This window comes from Halichoerus grypus, chromosome 9 (assembly GCF_964656455.1).
Source record: "Halichoerus grypus chromosome 9, mHalGry1.hap1.1, whole genome shotgun sequence".
NCBI classification, from domain to species: domain Eukaryota; kingdom Metazoa; phylum Chordata; class Mammalia; order Carnivora; family Phocidae; genus Halichoerus; species Halichoerus grypus.
This window is the reverse complement of record NC_135720.1, coordinates 55,381,550-55,391,459: the sequence shown is the minus strand read 5'-3', so window position 1 is coordinate 55,391,459 and position 9,910 is coordinate 55,381,550. Positions and strand designations below refer to the sequence as shown.

General features: G+C 37.3%; 1 pseudogene; it reads right to left on the bottom strand.

The window, feature by feature from the left end:
- Nucleotides 1-8,289: 8,289 nt before the first annotated feature.
- On the bottom strand, nucleotides 8,290-9,647 carry LOC118520822 (sorting nexin-2 pseudogene; annotated as a pseudogene).
- Nucleotides 9,648-9,910: the final 263 nt, after the last annotated feature.

The following is a 9,910-nucleotide window of genomic DNA, read 5'->3' as shown; positions in this document are numbered from 1 at the left end:
TTTAATGACAGGTATCCGTGGGATGAAAAATATCATACTAAATCCACATCCACACTGCTTGGAAGATTTTCTTGAGGTTTTCAATCTATCACACCAACCTCTCAATATTGGTGGTAACAGAGGACAAAACTTGCAAAGATTCCAAAACTTACAAAATAATAAGTTTAACTAGGTGGAACTATTAGTACCTCCCTATTCACTGATTTCATGAATGGAGAGATGAATGACAAGGACAAAGACCCCCTCTCATCATTTTTCCCCATGACCTGCAGGTAGTGTACAGAAGATTATGCATACAGACTCCAATGACAAGCTACTTGCCAGAAATGATAGTGAAAGCAAAGGGCTTTGTTTAAAATGTATCAGGCACTGTCAAGTGCTGATAATAGAATCTTTGATCATCCTTATTCTGGTTCACGTTGTAACCAAATTTCCACTAATAGCTATTTAGAACCTTATAGCCATATTAATATGGTTGCCCCAGACTGGGTATTAGACTTCAGTGCGTATGACAATTTTCTCTTAGAATAAAATTTTCATTTGATTCCTCCTGCTCAGAGAAAATTATTTTAGGCATTATTTGTTGTTATCCAAGAGCCATACACACCCAAACTCCAATACACACACACACACACATATACAAAATTCTTCTTTGTCAAGAACCCTGATTTTTTTTTCACTTTCTGGTAGTCATGTGCCTTAGGAGAGCCTAGACCCATTTCCAGCCTTGGGGGCGGGGGGGGGGGGGCGCGGATGGGGAGATAAAGCTTAAGTAATATAAAACAGTCATGATCATTCCTTTCTCCCTGCTAGTGACCGACTTTCAATGGTCAGTTTTAAGTCCATTAAAAGTTCAGCAAAAGTGACATGAAAAGGATATGCTGGGGGACTTCTGGGAATTTTTTTCATTAAAAACAAGATGTATCAGAGAAAACAATTCTTCTTTCTGCCTTTGGAGTTTGTAACGACACTAGGAGTTGCTGCCGCCATCTTGAAAACAATGAGGGTCATCTGAGGATAAGTGCCAACACACTGAGGATGACAAAGCAGAAAGATGGAAAAATCTGGATTGTTGATGACATTATTGAGCCATTTAGTTGTCCAACATTAGAATCACTTTACCTCCTCAAGGCTTCCCCTTACAGAAGATAATAAATATCTTTATTCTTCAAGCCGTTTTGTTATAACAAATAATGTTGTCTACAGTTGAATGCATCTTGTCTGATACAACAGCCAAGGTTCTTTGCTCAGTATCTCTCAAAAATACTGTATTTCCAGATGAAAAGGACCCATACAAATGTAAAATAAATAAATAAGCCAAAGTACAAATTGAATTGAACAACTGGAATGATCACACACACTTACTTTTCACATAGTTTAATAATTTTAATTATCCACGTAATTTTATGTCAAGACATTAGAATCCTCTCCTGTGTTTACATTGTAACTACTAGAATTCATTAATAGTACACAGTACAATCTGGAAATTAAGACCTCACACTCTAGATTCATGTACACAGGGATTTGGTCTTAGATCTGCCCCTCCCTAACAACATAACCTCCCTAATCTTCAGTTCCTTCATCAACAGAGTAGGAATAATGAAAGTACTTATTTCTCTGCATTAATGCTGGCATGATGAGCTAATTCATGTACCTGCCTCAACACTTAGTATATAAGAATGATTCAACAAATGTTGGCTACAAAAAAAAATAATAATAACTATGCAAACATCAATATTATAAAGAAATAAGAGTTTAGGTTTTTAGCATATTAAAAATATCAACCTACAAAGCACAGCTATGTAATTTTATACTGTTAATGCTATTCTGAAGTAAGAAGAGTCAAAGAAACTCCAGGAGGACTTGTGAAAGAAATCTAAGTCTTAGTTTTCTTTTCAAAAAACAAGGTCAGACTTAGTTAAACGAGGATTATTCAGATAACAGTATGCTAGCTTTATTTGCAGGTAATATGCTCCAACACACAAAAAAATTATATCTAAAATCTGTTGTATAAAATAATTCAGTACATGGGGGAAAAAAAGCAAACTCTGCCTCTCTATTTAAATATATGCATCATCAAGGAGTTAAGATAGAGGAAAGGTAGGGAGACCCTGGGCTTTTCTTGTCCCTTGAACTCAGCTGTATTGAGGTCAGATCACTTGGGACACCCAGAAAATAGATCTGAGGATTGGAAGAAGGACTTCCATGGTTGGAGGGAGACAGCGTGGTAGATGCGAGCGGTTTGGCTCCTTTAAGATTTGGAGTTTTAAATCCCAGCTGCACCAAAGATAAAATGCAGGAAAGCTGGGCGCCAGGCGTGCTGAGGGCCTTTGCTTTTCTGTGAGGGCTTCCTGAACAGCAGGGGGTGTGAGATTCTCATGTCCCCAAAGAGAGAGTGGGATGGCACCATTTTACCACCCCCCACCACCCCCACACCCCTCCACCCCCATCACCCCACCACCAACACAGCTGGACATCAAAGAGCAACAGAGCAGTTCCCAGTGGAGATCGGAGCCACTTACATCAAACCTTGTCCTCCTATGCTTGGCAAGTGTTTTTCTGCCAAGGGTAGGATTGACTCTGAGCCAGCGCAACAGGCCTCTCCCCCAAAAGAGCAAAACAGGCAGCATGCTGCATGCACCAAGTCTACTGATCATATAGTGCTTCAAAGTCCCCTTCAGTTCTGGTGGAAATAGGACCAGGCTGTATTTTTTTTTCTTATTCTTTATTTCTTTTTCTTTTTCTTTTGGAATCAGGTTTATAATTTTTTGTTTGTTAGTTTGTTTTTTCGTTTCCTTTTCTCTTTGTGGGGGGTGAGGGGAATCAGGCTCCTTTTTTTCTTTTCTTTTCCTTTGTTTTTCCTTTCTTTTTCTTTGGAATCCGGCTTATAGTTTGTCTATTTGGGATCTTTCATCCCTTTCCTTTTCTCTCTCTCTCTTTTTGAGCAGGCTTTCCCTCCCCTCCCTTTTTCTTTTCCTTCTCTCCTTTTTTCCCAGGCTGCTTTCAACAAAGAAATCAAAGCACACCTAGATAAATGTCCAAGCACTCCCCACTGCAAGCAAGGAGGAACTCTGCAGAGGACTGATCAATGGGAAAGAGAAGCCAAAATGCAACAGCAGAGTGCACAAAGCATACACCAGAAACACTTCATAAAATGCCAGGCCCTGGACAATATATGACCTCTTCTTAATATAACATTACTCTGAGGTGCAGGAAACATAACAAGCTATCATAACATGCAAAAGATAGAAACTTAGCTAAAATGACAAGATGGAGGAATTCTAAAGAAAGGTCAGGAAGATACCACAGCCAGGAACTTGCTCAAAACAGATATAAGCAATATATGTGAATAAGAATTTAGAACAACAGTCATAAGAATACTAGCTGCATTTGAAAAAAGCATAGAAGAGAACCCTGTTACAGAGATTAAAAAAACCTAAAAACTAGTCAGGCTGAAATAAAAAATGCTATAACTGAGATGCAAAGCAGACTGGATATAATCACAATGAGGACTGAAGAAGCAGACAAGAGCATAGATAATATAGAAAATAAAATTATGGAAATTAATGAAGCTGAAAAGAAGAGGGAAAGAAAATTATTAGATCATGAAGACAAACTCAGGGAACTCAGAGATTCCATAAAGCACAATATTATCCATATCATGGGAGTCCCAAAAGAGGAAGAGAGGGAGAGAAGGGCAGAAGGTTTATTTGAACAAATTATAGCTGAGAACTTCCCTAATCTGGGGAAGGAAACAGGCATTCAAGTGCAAGAGGCACAGAGAACTCCCCTCAAAATCAACAAAAAAGGTCAACACAACAACATATCATAGTGAAACTTGCTAAATACAAAGATAAAGAGAGACTTCTGAAAGCAGCTAGAGAAAAAAGGTCCTTAACTTACCAGGGTAGACACATAAGGCTGGCAGCAGACCTGTCCACAGAGACCTGGCAGGCCAGAAAGGAGTGGCATGATATATTCAACAAGCTAAATGGGAAAAATATGCAGCCAAGAATACTTTATCCAGCAAGGCTGTCATTCATAATAGAAGGAGAGATAAAGAGTTTCCAAGACAAACAAAAACTAAAGGAGTTCATGAGCACTAAACCAGCTCTGCAAGATATATTAAAGGGGACTCTTCGAGTGGGAAAGAGAGACTAAAAGTAACAACGACTAGAAAGGAATAGAGACAATCTACAGGAATAGTGAATTTACAGGTAATACAATGGCACTAAATTCATATCTTTCAATAATTACTCTGAATGTAAATGGACTCAATGTTCCAAGCAAAAGACATACGGTATCAGAATGGATTAAGAAAAAAGAAGACCCATCGATATGCTGCTTACAAGAGCATATCGTTTTAGACCCAAAAACACCTCCAGACTGAAAGTGAGGGGGCAGAGAACCATTTATCATGCTAATGGACATCAAAATAAAGCTGGAGTAGCCATCCTTATATCAGATAAACTAGATTTTAAACCAAAGACTGTAATAAGAGATGAAAAAGGACACTATAATAAAGTGGTCTATCCAACAAGATCTAACGATTATAAATATTTATGCCCCTAACTTGGAAGCAGTCAAATATATAAATCAAGTAATAACAAACATAAAGAAACTCAGTGATAATAATACAATAATAGTAGGGGACTTTAACATCCCACTCACAGCAATGGATAATTCATCCAAGCAGAAAATCAACAAGGAAACAAGGGATTTAAATGACTCGGTGAACCAGATGGACTTAACAGATATATTCAGAGCATTTCATCCTAAAGCAGCAGAATACACATTCTTTTCAAGTGCACATGGAACATTCTCCAGAATAGATCACATACTGGGTCACAAATCAGGCCTCAACCAGTACAAAAACACTGAGATCATACCATGCATACTTTCAGACCACAATGCTATGAAACTTGAAGTCAACCACAAGAAACAATTTGGAAGGACCCCAAATACATGGAGGTTAAAGAACATTCTACTAAAGAATGAATGCATTGGGGCACCTGGGTGGCTCAGTCAGTTAAGCATCTGCCTTTGGCTCAGGTCATGATCCCAGTGTCCTGGGATCGAGCCCCACATCAGGATCCCTGCTCAGTGGGTAGCCTGCTTCCCCCTCTCCCTCTGCCTGCCACTCTCCCTGCTTCTGCACTCACTCTCTCTCACTCTCTCTCTCTCTCTGTCGAGTAAATAAATAAACTATTTTTTTAAAAAAGAATGAATGGGTCAACCAGAAAATTAAAGAAGAAATAAAAAAGTATATGGAAGCAAATGAAAATGAAAACATTGCAGTCCAAAACCTTTGGGATGCAATAAAGGCAGTCCTAAAGGGGAAGTATATAGCAATATAGGCCTTTCTCAAGTAGCTAGAAAAGTCTCAAATACACAACCTAACTTTACACCTAAAGAAGCTGGAGAAAGAATAGCAAATAAAGCCTAAATCCAGCAGAAGAAAGGAAATAATAAAGAGCAGAGAAGAAATCAATGAAATAGTAACCAAAAGAACAGTAGAACAGATCAACAAAACTAGGAGCTGGTTCTTTGAAAGAATTAAGAAGATTGATAAACCCCTGGCCAGACTTATCAAAAAGAAAAGAGAAAGGACCCAAGTAGATAAAATCATGAATGAAAGAGGAGAGGTCACAATCAACATTGCAGAAATACAAACAATTTTAAGAGAATATTATGAGCAATCGTATGCCAACAAATTAGGCAATCTGGAAGAAATGGATGCATTCTTAGAAACATTTAAACTATCAAAACTGAAACAGGAAGAAATAGAAAATCCGAACAGACCCATAACCAGCAAATAAATTAAATCAGTAATCAAAAATCTCCCAACATGAGTCCAGGCCTGGATGGCTTCCCAGCGGAATCCTACCAAACATTTTTTTTTTTTTTTTACAAGAACTTGTAAAACTTTACTAGATCTGGATAATAAAATAAAAAAGTTTAAAGAAGCGCAACAAATTAAACAAGGGTATTCTGAGGCTAGTATAAATACATATGCATGTATAAAATGAGCTGGATAGTTGAAAATAGCTTATCACAAAATACCATCAGGAAAACATCCTTTTAGGTTTTAGAAATCCTATTTTTACACACATTTTTGTTCTAGCTTTGTTTTATTAACAGGTGATTTTGATTAGAATTTGATTTTCTAATAGAGTAATATTGATACTGAAGTTTGGTATTTTAAGCAAACTATTTTAAAGTGGAAAGGCACTTCAGGAGTCTTATACCCTTGTTTTACAGATGAGTTTTATGTGATAAGGCCAAAGTCACGTAGTTACAAAGTGCCAGAAGCAAGACTGAACACGTATATGCTGACTCCAGATTCAGCTTATCCCACGTAATAGGCTTAGTCCTTCTTTATCTGATTTAAGAAAAAAAAAAATTCAGCTCTATACAAAAGACTATGTTATCAGCACTATTAATGCCCTTGTTCTATTTACTGGAGTGAAAGTATTTCAGTAACATGAATAGATGTTAAGATTGATAGGTGGAGGTGGGCTGAGTGTTGAAGATACTAAAAAGGTTGGTAGCTATCAGAGGCTCATATAATTTACTTGATATTTCCAACAGATTCCTTTTTTAGTGAAGACTATCAAGAGGAATGAAGACTGGAATGGGGTCAGCATCTGTTACTCTCTTCAGCTTGATCAAGAATGGAAATATTTATTATTTTATTTGGAGGTGCTGAATATTCTAATGAACATACCACAGAGGAATGGAAGATTTTGACTGGAATAACTAAGTTATCAACCTACTGTATAAACTGTATCTTTGGAAGTAATGTAACGATGGAGGTTAACAGTAAAACATCATTGTAGATTTTGCTCAGTATTAATGGGACAAGATAGCATGTGATATATATTACTATGAATTGCTCACTTCTCAAAAGTTTCTAAGTTATCTCTAACAGAAGCAACAGAAGTCCTATTTCTGCTCCAGTTTCTTCTTCTTAAGGGGGCATATATTATTTTGCATCTTCCAGGATTTTCTTTTCCTGTTCATCAAGTCTTTCTTATTAACCTATTATGTGTTAGTTACTCTTCCGAGTTCTAGGAGTCTAAAAATCAGTAATGCCTACAGTAGGCTTAAAACTTCAGCTAAAACAAGTGGAAGCAAACATATCTGAGAATACTCTGATATATTAATTGTATCCAGTAAGTGCTAGAGAGGACTCAGTTACACATAACCATATTTGACTTCTCTGGGAGGTGTAGCTGGTAAGCTTAAGAGGGGCATCTTGAAGAACACTTCAAAAAATGAAAACTCTGATGCCAGTCATAACTTAAACTTTCATTAGCATCAAGGATTAGGTAACAGCCATCTGAACAAGATATGGTATCAGTAAGAAGGGTGCCAAAGACAAATTTCATTTTACTTCAAATGTATTTTATGTTATCCTTGGTTATTCACCAAATCATGGGGAATTTTAGCATGGTACCATTCATTATCAGTTACGACCATAGATGATCTAACCTTAAGTTTAAAATGAAAAACAGAAAAGGCAAAGGATAAATTAAATACACACAAGTCGACTTTGAAGATAGAAGATGAGCAAAATCACAGGACTTGTAACAGAAGCACAAAAATACATTTTTTTCCTAATTCCTAAATTGGACACTGGTAATAGGGATGACAGTAAAACAAGTAAAGGAAAGTATTCATTCTCTTCTTTACTCGAGACAAGAGCATTTCCCGCAGTAGAATCAAAAGATAAATGTTCTTTGGTTTATGATGATTTCAGAAGAGAACTTAACCTTCATTTAGTCATTTATAGTGAAAGAGTTCAGCTTTTTCTGTCAACTAAAAAAAATTAATGGATAACAGCCTCACCTACGTATATCTAGCAACAAGAATTTCTTGTGATTAAAAATGCTTTTAAAAGATCTCTAACATGTTTACATACCCAAATAATTTGTTACTAATACTTCACAAGGAATATCGTTTTATTACTGTAATCACGAAATCATAATTTCTGTATAGGAGTGTATAAGTGAACATTAATCAATGCATTGATAATTCACTTCATAAAGAGGGCAAACACACTACAGAATGTATTGTAAAGAAAAAATACTGTAAAATTTTCTGGTCTTGCAGTGCACTTTTTAGCATAAGTATTTAAGACACAATAGTGTTCAATTCAGCAAAGTACTGCAGAATGTCATGCCACAGTCCGCTTAATTCAGAGAGGGTCAGGACATGCAGCTTGTAATGAAATGTCAGAGTATGTATATATATACATATATATGTATATAAAAAAACCACATGTAATTCATAAAATATAGAGTGGTTTATTTAGATGGTTTTAAATGATTTCACTGTGGAATTCAGCATAACTGGAACAAACATCCAAGATCTTCGTAACAGAAATCTTCTTGCTAGGCAATGGCTTTGGCTTCAGGCAAGAATGCCTCCCAGTATTTTATCAGCTGTTGCTGTGTTTGTACTAATGATTCTAAGTACTTGATAGTAACAGTTTTAAAAAAAATCTTTCACTCGTTCTTTCTCAAATCTTCCCACTTCTTTTCGAATTGTTTTAGAGATCTGTTCAAAATCTCTTTCTCCTTGTTGTACTTTTGCCTCCCACTCTCTTATTTCACTTTTAGTTTGCTGTATTTTATCTGGTTTATTAGCAACCATCATTTTTGCCTCAGTTTCACGTTTTTTGAGCAAAGTAATTTGAGCATCTTCCCATTTCTGCCAGCACTTCATTCGATGGTCAAACACACCTTTCACTGCGGCAATAAGACGAATGTATTCACTAAGTAGTTCTGAAAACATATAAAAGTCAGCAAAAGCTTGTTCTTGATGTAACTGGTCTATCTTCTCCTCCACCTCCACAAGCTGAGACAAAGCTCTAGATAAAGCAGTATGGTCCTCAGAGTTACCTAACATGGGGCACTTTTAGCAAAGGCAGCTGTGTTGGCTGAAAGCTCTTTTCTATGACAGACCAACGCTTCGACACTAGCATGAAGTTTCCTAAGTTGCTGATCCAGATTATCAAATTGCTGCTGCTTTTCTTCAAACCATGCATCCGATTCATTCATCTTGATTGTCATTTTGTTGACAGCGTCGGCAGCCTTGTTCACCATCCTCAATATTCCCGCTCCACTCAGAGCCTGTGTGTTAACTGCTCTAGGCAGCTCTGAACTTTCCAGGAACTGCCTTAAATCAGGATCCTGTACTAAAGTTGGATGCTTTACTGTTCTTTGAAGATACCTTTCAAGAGCTGCTCTCCATTTTTCTACAAATTCAGTGGATGATGAATCTTCTTTACCCACTTTGACCTTGGTCATGCCTACTATACTCTTCTGGAGCTGGTGCTACAATATAACCAACATGTAAATACTTGCTTGCTAACTTGCTATGCAAACCGAGAAAGTCACTGAATCTTCTTTTCACTGAAAATTCACTCTTACTGAACATGGAAAGAGAAGTCTTTGTTGTTGCTCTATAAGCCATGTAAGCATTCATGCCATCACCAACTTTCTCTGGATCTGATACACCAATTTCTATATCAAAAACATCTCCATTTGCTTCTTCTTCAATCTCCTCCCTGGATCTATCGAAGATCACAGGAGCAGACATACTCTTTGATTCAATTCTGGGAACAATGAGTGTAGTAGGGGTCACAGGTGTGACTGCAGGAGAAGGATCTGAAGACAGGATAGGTTCCCTTTCTGGACTATCCAGAGAAACTTCTTCTGTGGCTTCTGCGAAAAGATCTTCTCTGTCGTCATTTAGCACCACCTCTGCAGGTTTTGGACCATTTGAGTTTGGACTCACATCTTCTGCAGGAAGACTAGCTGGTTCTGGAGATGATGGACTTGAAGACAGAAGCCTGTCTTCAGTGGCAGCAAGACGAGTAGATCTCCGCAACCCCCCCTACCAA